The following is a 19,475-nucleotide window of genomic DNA, read 5'->3' as shown; positions in this document are numbered from 1 at the left end:
TGACAACATGTCTTCTTAACGGGAGTCCAGGAGCTCATCTCCACAAATGGACTTTTCAGGATCCTTGGGTGGCTCCGTAGTTTGAAACCAATTCTGGTTATCGCTTCTCGGCCTTTTGGCTCAGACCTAGTGTTTGGACAAGAGGTTCCTTGTGTACTAGCCCTCGGCCTTCCAGCATCGCCACTTCGGTGGCTTAAGCTGGATGCTGCTATAGGGGGAGAGTGAGGAGGAAACGAGAAGGCGATTCCTGAAGCGACCATGGGTGTCAAGCTTCGCTTTGCTGGGACCGGGGATCCCCGGGTCAAGAATGCTTTCCGTATCGAGGTCTCTGAGGAGAAGAAGGACCATTTCTCGTTGTCATACCTGGTCAACGCCATTTTCTATGAAATCCTGAAGATCCAGAAGTCGGAGATCATCTGTTTGCAGGAGTTCAGAAGGGAGCATAGGTACGTCTTGGTGCTTTCTTCTATGGCGGCTTGCCAAAACCTTTTCAAAACTCTTCAAGTCCTTTCAGAGCACCCTCAGCTGGATGGACTTATCTTCACTGTACTCTACTCTAAGGGGGATATCCCGGTGGTAGTATTCATGCACAACCCCTTTATCTCCCGGGATGATATCACTGCATTCCTGAGAAGACACTGCATTTTTGTGCAATTCTCCCATAAAATCTTAAATGGAGAAGGGCTGTGGACTGGGAAGTATAAATACTTTGTGAGGTTTGGGATAGACCCTCATGGTCCTGGAGGTATTCACTATCCTCCCCTGAACTTTACAATTGGAAGAGACTCTGGATATCTGTTTTTTCCCGAGGCGCCATTGTTCTGCAGGAGATGCAACATGTTCGGGCATATCCAGGATTTCTGCAAACAATTGCCAAACTGTAGAAAGTGCAACAAGTACGGTCATCTGGCGAAGGATTGTTCCAACCCGGTGGTATGTGATGCCTGCGGGGAGGAAGGACATGTGATTCGGGATTGTAAGGCTAAAGTCAAGCCTAGGTCCTTCTCCGAAGTGACCAAAGGTAAGCCTACTGTCCCTGCTGTTACCCCACAGGTGACTACTGCAGAGATCAATGAGGAGACGGAGCCCCCTGAGGTTGAAGATCTGGTGGGTGAGGCCCAGACCCTGTTGGACCCTCCAGCCCCTGCTGGGCCAAGTATGGAGATCTCCGAGTTGGATGTGGACCTCCCTCATCAGTCCGAAATATGTGGTGAGGGTGACATGGATGTGTCTCTTGCTCGAACCCCTGCATTGTCCTGGGGTGCTACAGACGAAGAGGTGGCCAGGGATGGTGGCCAAGGAGACTTTACTTCTGGGAGGTCTTTTGATGATGATGATACTCCTGAACTGGCCAATAAAAAACCCAGACGAGAGTACTCACCTGCCAGCGGAGGGTGCGACAGTCCTGCAAGTGACCGCATTTACCCGCAGGATGTCTTCTCCCCTGATGCTCCTTACCTTGGCATCCCTGAGAGCATCAACACCTTTGGGGTGCTTTCCCAGTCTGATGATAATGGATGAGTATGGTGTGATCAACATTGAGTCATGTATTTCTTTTCTTTAATTAATGTCTTGCCAATCTGGTTGGGATGTAGTGTCCCTAAATGTAAGGCAGATCAGATCTAAAATCAGAAGAACAACTGTTCTGGACTACCTGAAACATTTAGGTGCTGATGTTTTTTGCCTTCAGGAGTGTGGGATTCAGGATGCTCCTTGTGACAAAGACTGGCCTTACGGACAGCATATCTGGTCAGGGTCTAATCATAATAAAAATGATGGGGTGGGGATATTAGTTGGGAATAAAGAAATCTCTATTGATAGTTATATTGTGGTGGAGGTGGGCCGATGTTTAATTGCATTTTTGAGTTATAGAGGGTGGCGGGTCAGAATTATTAATTTATATTGCCCTACAGGGAAGGAAGAGCGGCTTGCTCTTCTTGAAAAATTAAGTTTTTTTCTTCCAGGGAAATCTCCCACTATTTTTGTTGGGGACGTTAATTGTGTCACAGAAGGAAAGTGTGACATAACAGGAAAGAAATTGTCCCATTTAATTTGTGATTTTTCCTTTTTAGATGCAGCAGTTGTTGTTCTTGGCATGCCACCACCGCCGACATACCATGCTGACCGTGGTGAGATTCATTCCAGAATTGATTTAATGTTATTTTCTAAAAATATGGTATGTTTGGATTTTTCTCAACAAAAGGTACCTTTTTCGGACCATGAATGTTTGAGAGGCGTGTTTTGTGCGAATGGTGACCAAGTGTATGGCGGTGGGGTATGGAAGTTGAATGCAAGGCTGTTAGAGGATGATGAGGTGATGAATGAGTTTAATGTAAAGTATGAAAGATGGAGAATGCGTAAGAAGGATTTTGTGTGTGTTCTTGACTGGTGGGACTGGGTGAAAGTGCAATTTAAAACTTTCTTCAAAAAGTGGGGCTATAGAAAAGCTGCCAGATATAGGAATAGGTTTAATGACCTTAATAGACGGATTGACTGGTTGAGAAAGTGTGTTGCAAGTGGTTTGGAGATGTCTGATCAACTTACTGAGGCTAAGAATGAATTGAAGTATGTGTTGGATGAGAAAGGAAAGGAAATTATATATCGTACTAAAATTGAGCACCTGGAGAAAAATGAGAAGTGTACGAGGTTCTTTTTTAAAAAAATGAATGGTAGGAAGACTGATATGAATGAAGTTGTGAATGAAAGTGGAACCAACTGTATGGGTGAGGATGTGCTGAACGAAGTGAATAGGTTTTATAGCAAGTTGTATGATGAGAAATGGATTGACTCTGGGCTTGTGTCATATGTTCTGAATGGTGTGGAGAAAAAACTTGATTCTGAGGAGCGTGATCTGTTGTGTGAGGATGTAGTTCTGGATGAAGTGAAGAATGTGGTGTGGAGTGCTAAAAAGAGTAAGACTCCTGGAAAAGATGGTATACCTGTAGAGTTGTATGTGAAAGCATGGGAAGTTTTGGGAACAGATTTGACTGAGGTATGTAAGTATATGTGGGTGAATGGTAGGTTGTGTGAATCAATGAAAGAAGGAGTGGTTGTGCTTGTGTATAAAAAGGGTGAGAGGAAACGTTTGGAAAACTGGAGACCAATAACACTGCTGAATTCGGATTATAAGGTCTACAGTAAGTTACTGGCAAATCGTATGCGTGAAGTGATTGGTAGTGTTGTGGAGGAGGACCAAGTATGTGCAGTGCCTGGAAGAAGTATGAGTGATAACTTGTTATTGTTGAGAGATATGATTGGGGATTGCAAGGATAGAAAGCAGAAATGTATGACTTTAGCTATTGATTTTGAGAAGGCGTTTGACAGGGTTTCGCATGTGTTTTTGTTTAAAGTACTGGAAAGAATGGGGTTTCCTAGAGAATTTGTGAATTGTGTAAAATCATTGTATGATTGTGTGTCAAGTGAGTTCTTGGTTAATGGGTGGCTGTGTGACAAAGTGAAGATTAGGTCAGGAGTAAGGCAGGGGTGTCCTATGTCCCCCGTCTTATTTGTATGTGTAATAGAACCATTGTTATGTTTGATTAGACGGGATAAAATGATGAGAGGTTTGTTGGTGCCTGGTAGTGGTGGTAAGCATGTGAAAGTGTTAGGTTATATGGATGATGTTGTGGTTGTGAGTGAAAGTATGGCTTCTTTGAGTAGAATTAAATTGCTTTTGGATTTTTTTGTTGGTGCGTCTGGTTTTAGGGTAAATTGGAATAAATGTAGTTTTAAATGTTTTGGAGATAGTAGTATTCGTATGGATGGTGTAAAGTGTGAAGTGGGTGCAATCAAGATTTTGGGCGTATTATTTAATGATGACTTAAAAGGGAATGAAAGTTGGGAAGAGTGTGGTATGCGGGTTGAACGTAAATTGAATTTTTGGCGAATGAGAGAATTGACTCTGCGTGGTAAGGTATTAATTATCAAAGCAGTGATTCTCCCTATCCTGCTTTATGTGGCGACTGTTTTTCCTTCTCCTTACAGGAAAATTAAGAGAATAGAGAAGTTGGTATTCACATTCCTGTGGTGTAGTAAGATGGAGAAGTTGAAGCGGGAGAGCCTTTTTAAGGCTTGTCAGCATGGTGGGCTGGCCTTTCCCAATATTGAAGTTTTTTTAGGTCTTAATTATATTAAGACTGTGGTTATTTTGCTGGGTAAAGGCAATAAAGGTGCTTTTATGGCTAATTATTCTGCTGGATGGATGTTGTATGGGTTATGCTGGAGGAAGAGAGATGCGAGTGTGCCTGTGGCCTTTAAGTGTCCTGTTTGGTATGAGGTGATTGAGAAATTTGTGAGAAAGCATGATTTGTTGAGTGTGGGAATGAATGATTTTAGAATGACCAAGAATGTGGTGAAAAGAATGAGTGCAAATGAGGTAGAGTGTAATATTGTTGGGCTGAGAGGGAATGAGGTTTCAGATGCATGGAAGAAGTTAGATACGTTTGGGATGTCAAACAAACAGAAGGATGTGGTGTGGATGACTTTACATAATATTTTACCTGTGAGAGAAGTGCAGAAGAAAAGAGAGTTGATAAGAACAGATGTGTGTCCGAGAGTGGGATGTGGTGGTTGTGAGACTGTGAGGCATGTTATGTGGGATTGTGAGTACGCGTACAGTGTGTGGAAGTGTGTAGGTGGATTGTGTAAGGGTTTAGCAGGCGTGAATTTTGTGGATTGGCGTGTGGCGATGTTTGGAATTGGTGCGTGTAGTCGGTCTAAAGATAGAATTTTATGGTTGATAATGGCTTGTGTGATGGAGAGTTTGTGGGATGCAAGGAACCTTGGACTTTTCAAGAGGAAATCTTTATCAGTGAATGAATGTGTTAGACTTATTCTTTCAAGACTATACCTGATATATAAGTTGGACAGCAGAGGCGGTGGTGGCACAGATGCCGAAGGGATTTGGAAATTTAAAAAGTGGCATTACCTTATCAAATACCAGTGATTTTTTTCTTTGTGATTCCTTGAAGTTTCTGCATTTGTGTTACGTAAAGGATGTTCCCTTGTGATTATATTTCGTCTTATACTACTGCTAAATAAATAGAACCATGATGATGAGAAGTTTTAAGTAGCAAATTTTGGAGAAATTCAAACTGTTTGCTAAAAAACTAAACTGAATGGTTTAAAAAAAAAAAAAAAAAAAATCTGTTCTTATCAGTTTAATATCTGATACGTCCCCTATCTGGGGACCATATATTAAATGGATTTTTAGAACAGGGAGATGGAAAAAGAGCTTGCTCTGTCCACTCCACGCATTGACCTGGTATTGCAGTATCTCCAGGACCGGTGCACCCCTTCTTTAATGCAGTTTCTAAAATCAGAAAGAATTGAATTCAATGTTTTTTGTTCATTTTGCTTGTTTGTCGGATTTTGGGATGGACTCTTTGGCTTTGCTTTTCTTCTCCTCATTGGATTTTTCATGTTCAAAGTTGCAGAAGCCAGATTACAAGCTCATTTTGGTTCAACTTCAGCAACTGTGCATTGCATTGCCATGTAATGTGATGCAATGCTATCTTTCTAGCTCTCCCTTTTTACTTCCTTTTGGATAAACAGACATATTAGGCAAGCATTTTGGAGCTTTCACCTAAATAACTACAGGTGGTGAGATAAGCTGCACAATATAATTGACCTTTCAGTATATTGTTGCACACACACCATCTATTTAGCAAATGCCCTTGTTATCAACAGCAGCCTTTTAAACTCACCTGAGCTAACAGGTATGTGCGCTGGTTACTCTGCTGCGCTTAAAATTTCTTTTTTGGTTTGCTACAATGCCTTTTCTGAAACGTTGTCTCCTTCTTCTGGAACACTGACTTCTTTCATTTAATGCCTGCAGACTATAAAAGAGAACCCAACCCAAAAAGTTTGGTTGATTAGTCTGTGGCATTCTGTTAAACTGTTGCTTATGGCGGTCTCTGTGAGCTTCTCAGCGACATTCAGCCAGCCAGGTATCCTGCCTGCAGTAGATGGAATGTGGCAATGGAACGCTGGCTGCGCGTGTCATAATAGGCTCTGAGCCTTTATATACCTGTGCACAGCAGCAGCCACCTTCAGTCTGCTGCTGGACAGCCAGCAGCAGCAGCAGCAGGAGAGGTATGTAATCAGGAGCCCTCCTGCTAAGGGTAGACAGCTGCTCGTTCCACCCCACCCCCCGCCTTAATTGGTTCTCCTCCCTTCCAACGGTGTTGAGGCGGGTGGGAACAGCAGGGGGTGAAGGTGCTGTGTTTAAAGAGGTGGAGTTATGCAGATCTAAAACGCGTGGATTGCAGCAGCAGCAAGCCGAAAAGTGCAGGCATGTAAGGGATCTAGAGGTTGACAACATGTCTTCTTAACGGGAGTCCAGGAGCTCATCTCCACAAATGGACTTTTCAGGATCCTTGGGTGGCTCCGTAGTTTGAAACCAATTCTGGTTATCGCTTCTCGGCCTTTTGGCTAAGATCAAGTGTAGTATCTGTTCTTATCAGTTTAATATCTAATACGTCCCCTATCTGGGGACCATATATTAAATGGATTTTTAGAACAGGGAGATGGAAAAAGAGCTTGCTCTGTCCACTCCACGCATTGACCTGGTATTGCAGTATCTCCAGGACCGGTGCACCCCTTCTTTAATGCAGTTTCTAAAATCAGAAAGAATTGAATTCAATGTTTTTTGTTCATTTTGCTTGTTTGTCGGATTTTGGGATGGACTCTTTGGCTTTGCTTTTCTTCTCCTCATTGGATTTTTCATGTTCAAAGTTGCAGAAGCCAGATTACAAGCTCATTTTGGTTCAACTTCAGCAACTGTGCATTGCATTGCCATGTAATGTGATGCAATGCTATCTTTCTAGCTCTCCCTTTTTACTTCCTTTTGGATAAACAGACATATTAGGCAAGCATTTTGGAGCTTTCACCTAAATAACTACAGGTGGTGAGATAAGCTGCACAATATAATTGACCTTTCAGTATATTGTTGCACACACACCATCTATTTAGCAAATGCCCTTGTTATCAACAGCAGCCTTTTAAACTCACCTGAGCTAACAGGTATGTGCGCTGGTTACTCTGCTGCGCTTAAAATTTCTTTTTTGGTTTGCTACAATGCCTTTTCTGAAACGTTGTCTCCTTCTGCTGGAACACTGACTTCTTTCATTTAATGCCTGCAGACTATAAAAGAGAACCCAACCCAAAAAGTTTGGTTGATTAGTCTGTGGCATTCTGTTAAACTGTTGCTTATGGCGGTCTCTGTGAGCTTCTCAGCGACATTCAGCCAGCCAGGTATCCTGCCTGCAGTAGATGGAATGTGGCAATGGAACGCTGGCTGCGCGTGTCATAATAGGCTCTGAGCCTTTATATACCTGTGTACAGCAGCAGCCACCTTCAGTCTGCTGCTGGACAGCCAGCAGCAGCAGCAGCAGGAGAGGTATGTAATCAGGAGCCCTCCTGCTAAGGGTAGACAGCTGCTCGTTCCACCCCACCCCCCGACTTAATTGGTTCTCCTCCCTTCCAACGGTGTTGAGGCGGGTGGGAACAGCAGGGGGTGAAGGTGCTGTGTTTAAAGAGGTGGAGTTATGCAGATCTAAAACGCGTGGATTGCAGCAGCAGCAAGCCGAAAAGTGCAGGCATGTAAGGGATCTAGAGGTTGACAACATGTCTTCTTAACGGGAATCCAGGAGCTCATCTCCACAAATGGACTTTTCAGGATCCTTGGGTGGCTCCGTAGTTTGAAACCAATTCTGGTTATCGCTTCTCGGCCTTTTGGCTAAGATCAAGTGTAGTATCTGTTCTTATCAGTTTAATATCTGATACGTCCCCTATCTGGGGACCATATATTAAATGGATTTTTAGAACAGGGAGATGGAAAAAGAGCTTGCTCTGTCCACTCCACGCATTGACCTGGTATTGCAGTATCTCCAGGACCGGTGCACCCCTTCTTTAATGCAGTTTCTAAAATCAGAAAGAATTGAATTCAATGTTTTTTGTTCATTTTGCTTGTTTGTCGGATTTTGGGATGGACTCTTTGGCTTTGCTTTTCTTCTCCTCATTGGATTTTTCATGTTCAAAGTTGCAGAAGCCAGATTACAAGCTCATTTTGGTTCAACTTCAGCAACTGTGCATTGCATTGCCATGTAATGTGATGCAATGCTATCTTTCTAGCTCTCCCTTTTTACTTCCTTTTGGATAAACAGACATATTAGGCAAGCATTTTGGAGCTTTCACCTAAATAACTACAGGTGGTGAGATAAGCTGCACAATATAATTGACCTTTCAGTATATTGTTGCACACACACCATCTATTTAGCAAATGCCCTTGTTATCAACAGCAGCCTTTTAAACTCACCTGAGCTAACAGGTATGTGCGCTGGTTACTCTGCTGCGCTTAAAATTTCTTTTTTGGTTTGCTACAATGCCTTTTCTGAAACGTTGTCTCCTTCTGCTGGAACACTGACTTCTTTCATTTAATGCCTGCAGACTATAAAAGAGAACCCAACCCAAAAAGTTTGGTTGATTAGTCTGTGGCATTCTGTTAAACTGTTGCTTATGGCGGTCTCTGTGAGCTTCTCAGCGACATTCAGCCAGCCAGGTATCCTGCCTGCAGTAGATGGAATGTGGCAATGGAACGCTGGCTGCGCGTGTCATAATAGGCTCTGAGCCTTTATATACCTGTGCACAGCAGCAGCCACCTTCAGTCTGCTGCTGGACAGCCAGCAGCAGCAGCAGCAGGAGAGGTATGTAATCAGGAGCCCTCCTGCTAAGGGTAGACAGCTGCTCGTTCCACCCCACCCCCCGCCTTAATTGGTTCTCCTCCCTTCCAACGGTGTTGAGGCGGGTGGGAACAGCAGGGGGTGAAGGTGCTGTGTTTAAAGAGGTGGCGTTATGCAGATCTAAAACGCGTGGATTGCAGCAGCAGCAAGCCGAAAAGTGCAGGCATGTAAGGGATCTAGAGGTTGACAACATGTCTTCTTAACGGGAGTCCAGGAGCTCATCTCCACAAATGGACTTTTCAGGATCCTTGGGTGGCTCCGTAGTTTGAAACCAATTCTGGTTATCGCTTCTCGGCCTTTTGGCTAAGATCAAGTGTAGTATCTGTTCTTATCAGTTTAATATCTGATACGTCCCCTATCTGGGGACCATATATTAAATGGATTTTTAGAACAGGGAGATGGAAAAAGAGCTTGCTCTGTCCACTCCACGCATTGACCTGGTATTGCAGTATCTCCAGGACCGGTGCACCCCTTCTTTAATGCAGTTTCTAAAATCAGAAAGAATTGAATTCAATGTTTTTTGTTCATTTTGCTTGTTTGTCGGATTTTGGGATGGACTCTTTGGCTTTGCTTTTCTTCTCCTCATTGGATTTTTCATGTTCAAAGTTGCAGAAGCCAGATTACAAGCTCATTTTGGTTCAACTTCAGCAACTGTGCATTGCATTGCCATGTAATGTGATGCAATGCTATCTTTCTAGCTCTCCCTTTTTACTTCCTTTTGGATAAACAGACATATTAGGCAAGCATTTTGGAGCTTTCACCTAAATAACTACAGGTGGTGAGATAAGCTGCACAATATAATTGTCCTTTCAGTATATTGTTGCACACACACCATCTATTTAGCAAATGCCCTTGTTATCAACAGCAGCCTTTTAAACTCACCTGAGCTAACAGGTATGTGCGCTGGTTACTCTGCTGCGCTTAAAATTTCTTTTTTGGTTTGCTACAATGCCTTTTCTGAAACGTTGTCTCCTTCTGCTGGAACACTGACTTCTTTCATTTAATGCCTGCAGACTATAAAAGAGAACCCAACCCAAAAAGTTTGGTTGATTAGTCTGTGGCATTCTGTTAAACTGTTGCTTATGGCGGTCTCTGTGAGCTTCTCAGCGACATTCAGCCAGCCAGGTATCCTGCCTGCAGTAGATGGAATGTGGCAATGGAACGCTGGCTGCGCGTGTCATAATAGGCTCTGAGCCTTTATATACCTGTGCACAGCAGCAGCCACCTTCAGTCTGCTGCTGGACAGCCAGCAGCAGCAGCAGCAGGAGAGGTATGTAATCAGGAGCCCTCCTGCTAAGGGTAGACAGCTGCTCGTTCCACCCTACCCCCCGCCTTAATTGGTTCTCCTCCCTTCCAACGGTGTTGAGGCGGGTGGGAACAGCAGGGGGTGAAGGTGCTGTGTTTAAAGAGGTGGAGTTATGCAGATCTAAAACGCGTGGATTGCAGCAGCAGCAAGCCGAAAAGTGCAGGCATGTAAGGGATCTAGAGGTTGACAACATGTCTTCTTAACGGGAGTCCAGGAGCTCATCTCCACAAATGGACTTTTCAGGATCCTTGGGTGGCTCCGTAGTTTGAAACCAATTCTGGTTATCGCTTCTCGGCCTTTTGGCTAAGATCAAGTGTAGTATCTGTTCTTATCAGTTTAATATCTGATACGTCCCCTATCTGGGGACCATATATTAAATGGATTTTTAGAACAGGGAGATGGAAAAAGAGCTTGCTCTGTCCACTCCACGCATTGACCTGGTATTGCAGTATCTCCAGGACCGGTGCACCCCTTCTTTAATGCAGTTTCTAAAATCAGAAAGAATTGAATTCAATGTTTTTTGTTCATTTTGCTTGTTTGTCGGATTTGGGGATGGACTCTTTGGCTTTGCTTTTCTTCTCCTCATTGGATTTTTCATGTTCAAAGTTGCAGAAGCCAGATTACAAGCTCATTTTGGTTCAACTTCAGCAACTGTGCATTGCATTGCCATGTAATGTGATGCAATGCTATCTTTCTAGCTCTCCCTTTTTACTTCCTTTTGGATAAACAGACATATTAGGCAAGCATTTTGGAGCTTTCACCTAAATAACTACAGGTGGTGAGATAAGCTGCACAATATAATTGACCTTTCAGTATATTGTTGCACACACACCATCTATTTAGCAAATGCCCTTGTTATCAACAGCAGCCTTTTAAACTCACCTGAGCTAACAGGTATGTGCGCTGGTTACTCTGCTGCGCTTAAAATTTCTTTTTTGGTTTGCTACAATGCCTTTTCTGAAACGTTGTCTCCTTCTGCTGGAACACTGACTTCTTTCATTTAATGCCTGCAGACTATAAAAGAGAACCCAACCCAAAAAGTTTGGTTGATTAGTCTGTGGCATTCTGTTAAACTGTTGCTTATGGCGGTCTCTGTGAGCTTCTCAGCGACATTCAGCCAGCCAGGTATCCTGCCTGCAGTAGATGGAATGTGGCAATGGAACGCTGGCTGCGCGTGTCATAATAGGCTCTGAGCCTTTATATACCTGTGCACAGCAGCAGCCACCTTCAGTCTGCTGCTGGACAGCCAGCAGCAGCAGCAGCAGGAGAGGTATGTAATCAGGAGCCCTCCTGCTAAGGGTAGACAGCTGCTCGTTCCACCCCACCCCCCGCCTTAATTGGTTCTCCTCCCTTCCAACGGTGTTGAGGCGGGTGGGAACAGCAGGGGGTGAAGGTGCTGTGTTTAAAGAGGTGGAGTTATGCAGATCTAAAACGCGTGGATTGCAGCAGCAGCAAGCCGAAAAGTGCAGGCATGTAAGGGATCTAGAGGTTGACAACATGTCTTCTTAACGGGAGTCCAGGAGCTCATCTCCACAAATGGACTTTTCAGGATCCTTGGGTGGCTCCGTAGTTTGAAACCAATTCTGGTTATCGCTTCTCGGCCTTTTGGCTAAGATCAAGTGTAGTATCTGTTCTTATCAGTTTAATATCTGATACGTCCCCTATCTGGGGACCATATATTAAATGGATTTTTAGAACAGGGAGATGGAAAAAGAGCTTGCTCTGTCCACTCCACGCATTGACCTGGTATTGCAGTATCTCCAGGACTGGTGCACCCCTTCTTTAATGCAGTTTCTAAAATCAGAAAGAATTGAATTCAATGTTTTTTGTTCATTTTGCTTGTTTGTCGGATTTTGGGATGGACTCTTTGGCTTTGCTTTTCTTCTCCTCATTGGATTTTTCATGTTCAAAGTTGCAGAAGCCAGATTACAAGCTCATTTTGGTTCAACTTCAGCAACTGTGCATTGCATTGCCATGTAATGTGATGCAATGCTATCTTTCTAGCTCTCCCTTTTTACTTCCTTTTGGATAAATAGACATATTAGGCAAGCATTTTGGAGCTTTCACCTAAATAACTACAGGTGGTGAGATAAGCTGCACAATATAATTGACCTTTCAGTATATTGTTGCACACACACCATCTATTTAGCAAATGCCCTTGTTATCAACAGCAGCCTTTTAAACTCACCTGAGCTAACAGGTATGTGCGCTGGTTACTCTGCTGCGCTTAAAATTTCTTTTTTGGTTTGCTACAATGCCTTTTCTGAAACGTTGTCTCCTTCTGCTGGAACACTGACTTCTTTCATTTAATGCCTGCAGACTATAAAAGAGAACCCAACCCAAAAAGTTTGGTTGATTAGTCTGTGGCATTCTGTTAAACTGTTGCTTATGGCGGTCTCTGTGAGCTTCTCAGCGACATTCAGCCAGCCAGGTATCCTGCCTGCAGTAGATGGAATGTGGCAATGGAACGCTGGCTGCGCGTGTCATAATAGGCTCTGAGCCTTTATATACCTGTGCACAGCAGCAGCCACCTTCAGTCTGCTGCTGGACAGCCAGCAACAGCAGCAGCAGGAGAGGTATGTAATCAGGAGCCCTCCTGCTAAGGGTAGACAGCTGCTCGTTCCACCCCACCCCCCGCCTTAATTGGTTCTCCTCCCTTCCAACGGTGTTGAGGCGGGTGGGAACAGCAGGGGGTGAAGGTGCTGTGTTTAAAGAGGTGGAGTTATGCAGATCTAAAACGCGTGGATTGCAGCAGCAGCAAGCCGAAAAGTGCAGGCATGTAAGGGATCTAGAGGTTGACAACATGTCTTCTTAACGGGAGTCCAGGAGCTCATCTCCACAAATGGACTTTTCAGGATCCTTGGGTGGCTCCGTAGTTTGAAACCAATTCTGGTTATCGCTTCTCGGCCTTTTGGCTAAGATCAAGTGTAGTATCTGTTCTTTTAAGAACACAAGAGCTACGATCTACACTTGACGAGAGCGATCGAACTCGGAAGGAGAAGAGCTTCGGATCCCAGCTGACATCGGAGAACGAAGGCGGATATCGGTGGGAGGAAGAAGCTCTAAAGAATCCAGAAGAAGACGAAGACTCGGAGAAGAATCGGGCTGTCCTGTGGAATCTTCGAGGAAGAAAATCATCGAGACAAAGACCTTTCGGGGAATTTGTCCAGAACACGACGGGAGAAGAATCTGCATAGCTCCACCCATTCCGGGAAGAGTTCCAGATCCAGCTCCAAGAAGTAACTGCAGGAGGAAAGCCATGGCAAGCGCTGCGAGGAAGGCCGAAAAGAAGAGCCTGGAGCTGGGGACAGCCAGGAGGGCCCAGCCAGGAGCCGATTCTGACCCCAAGGACTCTGCCTCCACGACTGGCCAGCAGAAGGGACCCCAGAAGCCCCGCCACGAAGCTCCAGCCCTAGAGCCATGGATGCGGCAGACGGTGGCCCTGAAGCTGAAGGAAGTGGATGGGAGGGTGCCGGACATGTCCTCGGACGTGTTCTGCCAGAAGATGCTGCTGGATCGAGGCTTCTCCAGGTCGGACACCCTCAGCATCCAGACCTTCTTGACGGGGATCTTCTTCGTCACCTTCGCCACTGTGAACACCTGCAGGAGGTTCTGGGAAATGGTAAGCGCAAAAGGACCGGATAATTCTTTCTCTGCCTTTACAGGTAGCTGCACTATCCAGAGGGATGAAAGGAGGATCACGGTCTCCATGCGCAACCCGCACACCCCAGGCCAAGACATCTGTACCTTCCTGAGACGCTTCTGTTTGGTTGTGAAGGAACCCTCTCACATCCTGAATGGACTCGGCTTCTGGACAGGTAAGTGGTCGGTGACCGTTAGACTTCACAGGGACCTGGCGTACTCAGACGGACTTCGGCACCTGCCCCCGACATTCTCCCTGGGCAACTCCTACGGCCTCATCTATTACCCGGACATGCCGCGGAACTGCAGGAGATGCGGCAAGAACGGCCACGAGATGAAGGACTGCAAGGAGGATGCCTGCAGGATTTGTCGAGTGACGGGACACAGCTCGAAGGACTGCCCGAAGAAGACGTCCTGCAACCTGTGTGGGCTGGCGGCTCATCTGTACAAGGATTGCCCCAGGCGTGAGAGATCCTGGGCATCGGTGGTTGCGACGACCCCAGCTACGGAGGACAAGGCCCCGACGACCAGGCCTGTGAAGGTCAAGGACGCGACGACCAAGGCCCCAGCGGCCAAGGCCGAGACGACCAAGGCCAAAGCGGTCAAGGAGTCGGTGGCCAAAGCCCCAGCGACGGTCCCAGCAGCTCCGAAGCAGAAGAAAAAGTCAAAGGAGGGTAAGAGTTCTGTCACCCCTCTCTCGATCCCTCCCCCTGCCACCCCCGTCCAATCCCCCCCCACCCCGGCCACCCCTGCTGAGGATTCCACTTCCTCTTCCTCCTTCCCCTACTCCTCAGCAGGTGTCCTTTCCCCTGCCCCGGCAGCCACTCTCCCTCCCCAGACCATGGTAGCGGTGGAATTAACCTTTCCTCCACCCGCCGCTATCTATTCCGAGGAGGATTTTCCCCTTCTTGTCTCCCCAGTTCCAACCCGGGGAAAGAGGAAGGTGGAGGACAGCCCTGCTACTGAATCCTCCAAAAAGAAGATTCTGGATTTCGTAGGCGAAAAGGAGGATACCCTCCCTGAGCCAGAAGAGATGGAGCACATGGTTGAGACCCTGGTGGCCGAGCCAGAAGAGGAGGAACTGGTGGTCGCCGAGATCGAGGCCGCGCTGCTTGACCAGATGGAGGAAGAGGGCCTGCTGGTGATCCCGTCACCAGCAGTCAACACCGACGAGGGACCACCCGACCGGAGTGGTAACTAAGGTGTATTGCCTGCGCTAACTTTTTCTTTTTTCCCTACATGATGGCTAATATTAACTTATTTTCCATTAATGTCAGGAGCATCAAGGACAAGTTCAGACGTCAGACTATTTATGCCTTCCTTACTTCCCAGTTGTGTGATGTTAATATGTTGCAGGAATGTTCCCTTCCCTCCTCTAGGTCCTTCAAACATCTGGCCAGGGAGTGGTCCCACGGTCCATCCTACTGGTCCGGTGGGGGTGACTGCAAGTCTGCGGGGGTCGCAATTCTGATCAGGGGGGGCGCATTCACGCTTGAGTCCGTCCAGGAGCTCATCTGCGGCAGGGCTCTTGTTGTAGATGGCAACTGGGCGGGAGAACCTGTCAGGTTCATCAACGTGTATGCGTCCCCACTGAAGAATGAGCGTTTGGAGCTTTTCCAGACCCTGCGGCTTCAGCTTGCCACCACCAGGACCTTAGTGATGGCCGGGGATTTCAACTGCCCCATCGAGGAGGACGGTCGTAGTTCTGGCACATCTGCCAAGTTGGACATCACGTCCAAGCTGCTCATCGAGATGGTAACCGAGGCCTCTCTTCAGGACGTGGTGGGCTCCATGGGGAGAGGCTCCACGAACTATTCGTGGAGCCGACCCGATGGCTCACTCCGCTCCAGGATTGACTTTGTGTTCACCTCTCGGGCAGTCAGGCAGAGTAGGCACTCGATGGTCTCCTGCTTCTTCTCCGACCACAGAGCCATTCACTTACAAGGTGTCCTCGGCGACGGTTTTCCGTCCGGCCCCGGCTCCTGGAAGCTGAATTGTGCTCTGCTGGCTCAGGATGAAGTCGTGGAGGAGCTGAGAGCAGCCTACGCAATGTGGCAGTCCTACAAGGGTAGCTTCCAAACAGTCTCTGATTGGTGGGAATATGTTAAACTTGAGTTTCGCTGTTTCTTTCAGGCCAAGGGTCGACAACAGGCGTGTGAGAAGAGGAGGGACTTCAGAGGGCTGCAGCGCGAGCTGCGGTCGCTGCAGGACCTTCTTCACTGCGGCTGGGACGTGAGGGAGGAGCTGGAGGAGACCAAGAAGAGCCTGAAAAGGCACTTTGAGGAGGAGTCCAAGCGAATCATCTTCCGTTCCAAAGTGGAGAATCTGGAGAAGGGTGAGAAATGTAACTCATTCTTTTTCAGGAAACTTCATGCCGGTCACACGCCCCTGAACGAGCTGCGAGACGAGAGCGGAAACATGCGACGTGGGAAGGAGGACGTGATGAGGGTCGTCAGCGACTTCTACAGCGAACTCTACTCCCACAAGACTACCGACCCCGACGCTGCTGATAAGTTCCTGTCAGGTATCACTAACCATCTTGATCCTGCAGGCACGGCAGCCTTGGACAAACCTCTGATGGTGGGCGAATTGCTCTCTGCCGCTAAATCCTTTAGGACCGGCAGGACCCCGGGCAGTGATGGTCTTCCAGCGGAGCTCTATGTAGCGCTGGGAGACCTCATCTGTCCGGACCTGTTGGACCTGTACGAGGAGATGGTGGTGGAGGGTAGAATGCCTCCATCTTTGAGGGAAGGAATGGTCACGATCCTGTACAAGCGGAAGGGAGAGAGGTGCGACCTGAGGAATTGGCGTCCCATCACTCTGCTCAACGTGGACTACAAGATCCTGGCCAAGACGATGGCGACACGACTTAAGACGGTCATCGGACGGATCATCCACCCGGACCAGACCTGCGGCATCCCTGGACGTCGCATCGCAGACAGCCTCGCTCTCGTGCGGGACACGGTCGAGTACATCAAGGTCCGCCGCGCACACGCGGCCCTGGTCTCCTTGGATCAGGAGAAGGCCTTCGACCGGGTTTCCCACGAGTTCATGGGCCGAGCTCTGCACCGGTTAGGTTTGGGTAACATGTTTTGTTCGTATGTCCGTCTGATGTATTTTGATATCCACAGCTCGGTGTTGGTGAACGGCTGGAAGACTGACCCCTTCCCTGTCCTCTCTGGGGTCAGACAAGGCTGCCCTCTATCACCTCTTCTTTTTGTTTGTGTTATAGAACTCTTCGCAGAGGCTATCCGGCAGAATGGAGAGATCAGAGGGATCACCGCACCGGGTCCGGGACGACACGAGGTCAAGTGCTCGCTCTACATGGACGACGTCACCGTCTTCTGCGCTGATCGTGGTTCAGTCGACGCCCTCGTCCAGACGTGTGAGAGGTTCGGCCGGGCTTCAGGGGCCAAAGTCAACTGCAGGAAGTCGGAAGCCATGCTCTTCGGGGATTGGCAGCCGGCCTCCTCCGCCCCCTTAACCTTCAACATTCAACCGGATTTCCTCAAGGTGCTGGGAGTCTGGTTCGGGAAGGAAGGAGCGGCCCTCAAGTCCTGGCAAGAACGCTTGGCCAAGGTGAAGCAACGGATCGGACTCTGGAGCCTCAGACACCTCACTTGTGAGGGTAAGGCACTCATCCTGCGTAATGAGGTCCTGCCCGTCTTGCAGTACACGGCGCAGGCCTGGCCCCCACACGTCACTGTGTGCAGGGCCATTACCAGGACAGTGTTTCACTTTGTCTGGGGATCCAAGATGGACAGAGTCAGGCGGGCCGTCATGTACAAGGAGCCTCGCAAGGGTGGGAAGGGCGTTCCAGATATCCCCACCCTCCTGCGATCCTCTTTTGTGTGTGATTGTGTCCGCCGGACTTTGCAAGTCAAGAATGGCTCCGCGGGCAGGTCCATGTCTCGCTTCTTCCTGCTTCCTCTTTGGAGGCGACTCGGCTGGGACAAGTGGGACAGCTCCTTCCCCTACAACTGGACGACGCCATGGTTCTACGGAGACGTCGTTCGATTTGTGGGGGAGCATCAACTGGAGGGACTCAAGCCCGACTTGTGGAAGCCCAAAACTATCCACAAGCTAATCAGAGCCAAGGATGACGTGGAGAACATCACAGGACTTCACCAGGACACGCTGGAGACTGTGTGGACAAATGTGTCGTCTGACAGGCTGACCAACGGGCACAAGGACTTGTCGTGGATGGCGATTCAGGGCGGACTGCCCGTCCGGTCATTCATGCATGCCCGGAACCTGTGCAAGACCCGGTACTGCCCAAGGTGCCCCTTCGTGGAGGAAACATCTTTGCACACTTTTTGGGACTGCGGATTTGCACAGCGCCTATTGACTGCACTTGAGGACGACCTGAGGAACTCTGTCCCCAGGGCGAGCCTATCGCACCATTCTGTGCTTTACGGACTCTTCCCTGGGGTTCATACCGTCGGAGCCATCCAGGAGGCTTGGCGCCTTATGAACTGCTTCAAGGATGCCGTTTGGGTCGCCAGGAACCGGCTCATCTTGAGGAGGGAGAGGATGTCCATCCAGGACTGCCGCAGGCTGATCCACAGCCTGCTCAGAGACTATTCCATCATGGACGGTCCGGAGGACGAGGACGAGGACTAAACCCCTCCTCCCCCTCTCCCCTTATGTGTCTTGTCTTTCAATAAAGCTTCGGGCCTGTGATTTTCCCCTCCCCATCCCCTTTTTCCCAATCCCCATCCCTTATCACGGTTCGTCGTACTGTATTGATTGACATGCTTTTCTTTCAGATTGAGTGTTTTGTGTAGCATAGGGGTGTGATGTGTCTAGTTAGTGCGTCGTATCCTCATGCTATGTAAATATGATGTAGAATTCTGTGTGTACTGGGCTGCGGCACTGTACACTGTCTGTTAACTTATTTTTTGTGCTAATAAAAGATATATTCAATCAAAAAAATCTGTTCTTATCAGTTTAATATCTGATACGTCCCCTATCTGGGGACCATATATTAAATGGATTTTTAGAACAGGGAGATGGAAAAAGAGCTTGCTCTGTCCACTCCACGCATTGACCTGGTATTGCAGTATCTCCAGGACCGGTGCACCCCTTCTTTAATGCAGTTTCTAAAATCAGAAAGAATTGAATTCAATGTTTTTTGTTCATTTTGCTTGTTTGTCGGATTTTGGGATGGACTCTTTGGCTTTGCTTTTCTTCTCCTCATTGGATTTTTCATGTTCAAAGTTGCAGAAGCCAGATTACAAGCTCATTTTGGTTCAACTTCAGCAACTGTGCATTGCATTGCCATGTAATGTGATGCAATGCTATCTTTCTAGCTCTCCCTTTTTACTTCCTTTTGGATAAACAGACATATTAGGCAAGCATTTTGGAGCTTTCACCTAAATAACTACAGGTGGTGAGATAAGCTGCACAATATAATTGACCTTTCAGTATATTGTTGCACACACACCATCTATTTAGCAAATGCCCTTGTTATCAACAGCAGCCTTTTAAACTCACCTGAGCTAACAGGTATGTGCGCTGGTTACTCTGCTGCGCTTAAAATTTCTTTTTTGGTTTGCTACAATGCCTTTTCTGAAACGTTGTCTCCTTCTGCTGGAACACTGACTTCTTTCATTTAATGCCTGCAGACTATAAAAGAGAACCCAACCCAAAAAGTTTGGTTGATTAGTCTGTGGCATTCTGTTAAACTGTTGCTTATGGCGGTCTCTGTGAGCTTCTCAGCGACATTCAGCCAGCCAGGTATCCTGCCTGCAGTAGATGGAATGTGGCAATGGAACGCTGGCTGC

The 19,475-nt window shown here is 47.3% G+C and overlaps 6 non-coding genes and 2 pseudogenes across 6 annotated transcripts; all 8 read left to right on the top strand.

Moving 5' to 3' along the window:
• Positions 1 to 5,117: 5,117 nt before the first annotated feature.
• Positions 5,118 to 5,297, top strand: LOC141235331 (U2 spliceosomal RNA; annotated as a pseudogene).
• A 1,115-nt stretch (positions 5,298 to 6,412) lies between these two features.
• LOC141235255 (U2 spliceosomal RNA) lies at positions 6,413 to 6,603 on the top strand. Its single transcript, XR_012301107.1, has one exon. It is a non-coding gene; the product is annotated as a U2 spliceosomal RNA (small nuclear RNA).
• A 1,115-nt stretch (positions 6,604 to 7,718) lies between these two features.
• LOC141234974 (U2 spliceosomal RNA) lies at positions 7,719 to 7,909 on the top strand. Its single transcript, XR_012300834.1, has one exon. It is a non-coding gene; the product is annotated as a U2 spliceosomal RNA (small nuclear RNA).
• A 1,115-nt stretch (positions 7,910 to 9,024) lies between these two features.
• Positions 9,025 to 9,215, top strand: LOC141234971 (U2 spliceosomal RNA). The gene has a single exon (XR_012300832.1). It is a non-coding gene; the product is annotated as a U2 spliceosomal RNA (small nuclear RNA).
• A 1,115-nt stretch (positions 9,216 to 10,330) lies between these two features.
• Positions 10,331 to 10,521, top strand: LOC141234970 (U2 spliceosomal RNA). Its single transcript, XR_012300831.1, has one exon. It is a non-coding gene; the product is annotated as a U2 spliceosomal RNA (small nuclear RNA).
• Positions 10,522 to 11,636: 1,115 nt separating this feature from the next.
• On the top strand, positions 11,637 to 11,827 carry LOC141235198 (U2 spliceosomal RNA). Its single transcript, XR_012301052.1, has one exon. It is a non-coding gene; the product is annotated as a U2 spliceosomal RNA (small nuclear RNA).
• Positions 11,828 to 12,942: 1,115 nt separating this feature from the next.
• Positions 12,943 to 13,020, top strand: LOC141234837 (U2 spliceosomal RNA; annotated as a pseudogene).
• A 5,563-nt stretch (positions 13,021 to 18,583) lies between these two features.
• Positions 18,584 to 18,777, top strand: LOC141235313 (U2 spliceosomal RNA). Its single transcript, XR_012301162.1, has one exon. It is a non-coding gene; the product is annotated as a U2 spliceosomal RNA (small nuclear RNA).
• Positions 18,778 to 19,475: the final 698 nt, after the last annotated feature.

This window comes from Phyllobates terribilis, unplaced genomic scaffold, assembly GCF_046119375.1.
Source record: "Phyllobates terribilis strain yellow unplaced genomic scaffold, ASM4611937v1 Scaffold_650__1_contigs__length_881393, whole genome shotgun sequence".
NCBI classification, from domain to species: Eukaryota; Metazoa; Chordata; class Amphibia; order Anura; family Dendrobatidae; genus Phyllobates; species Phyllobates terribilis.
This window is presented reverse-complemented; position numbering and strand designations above follow the sequence as displayed.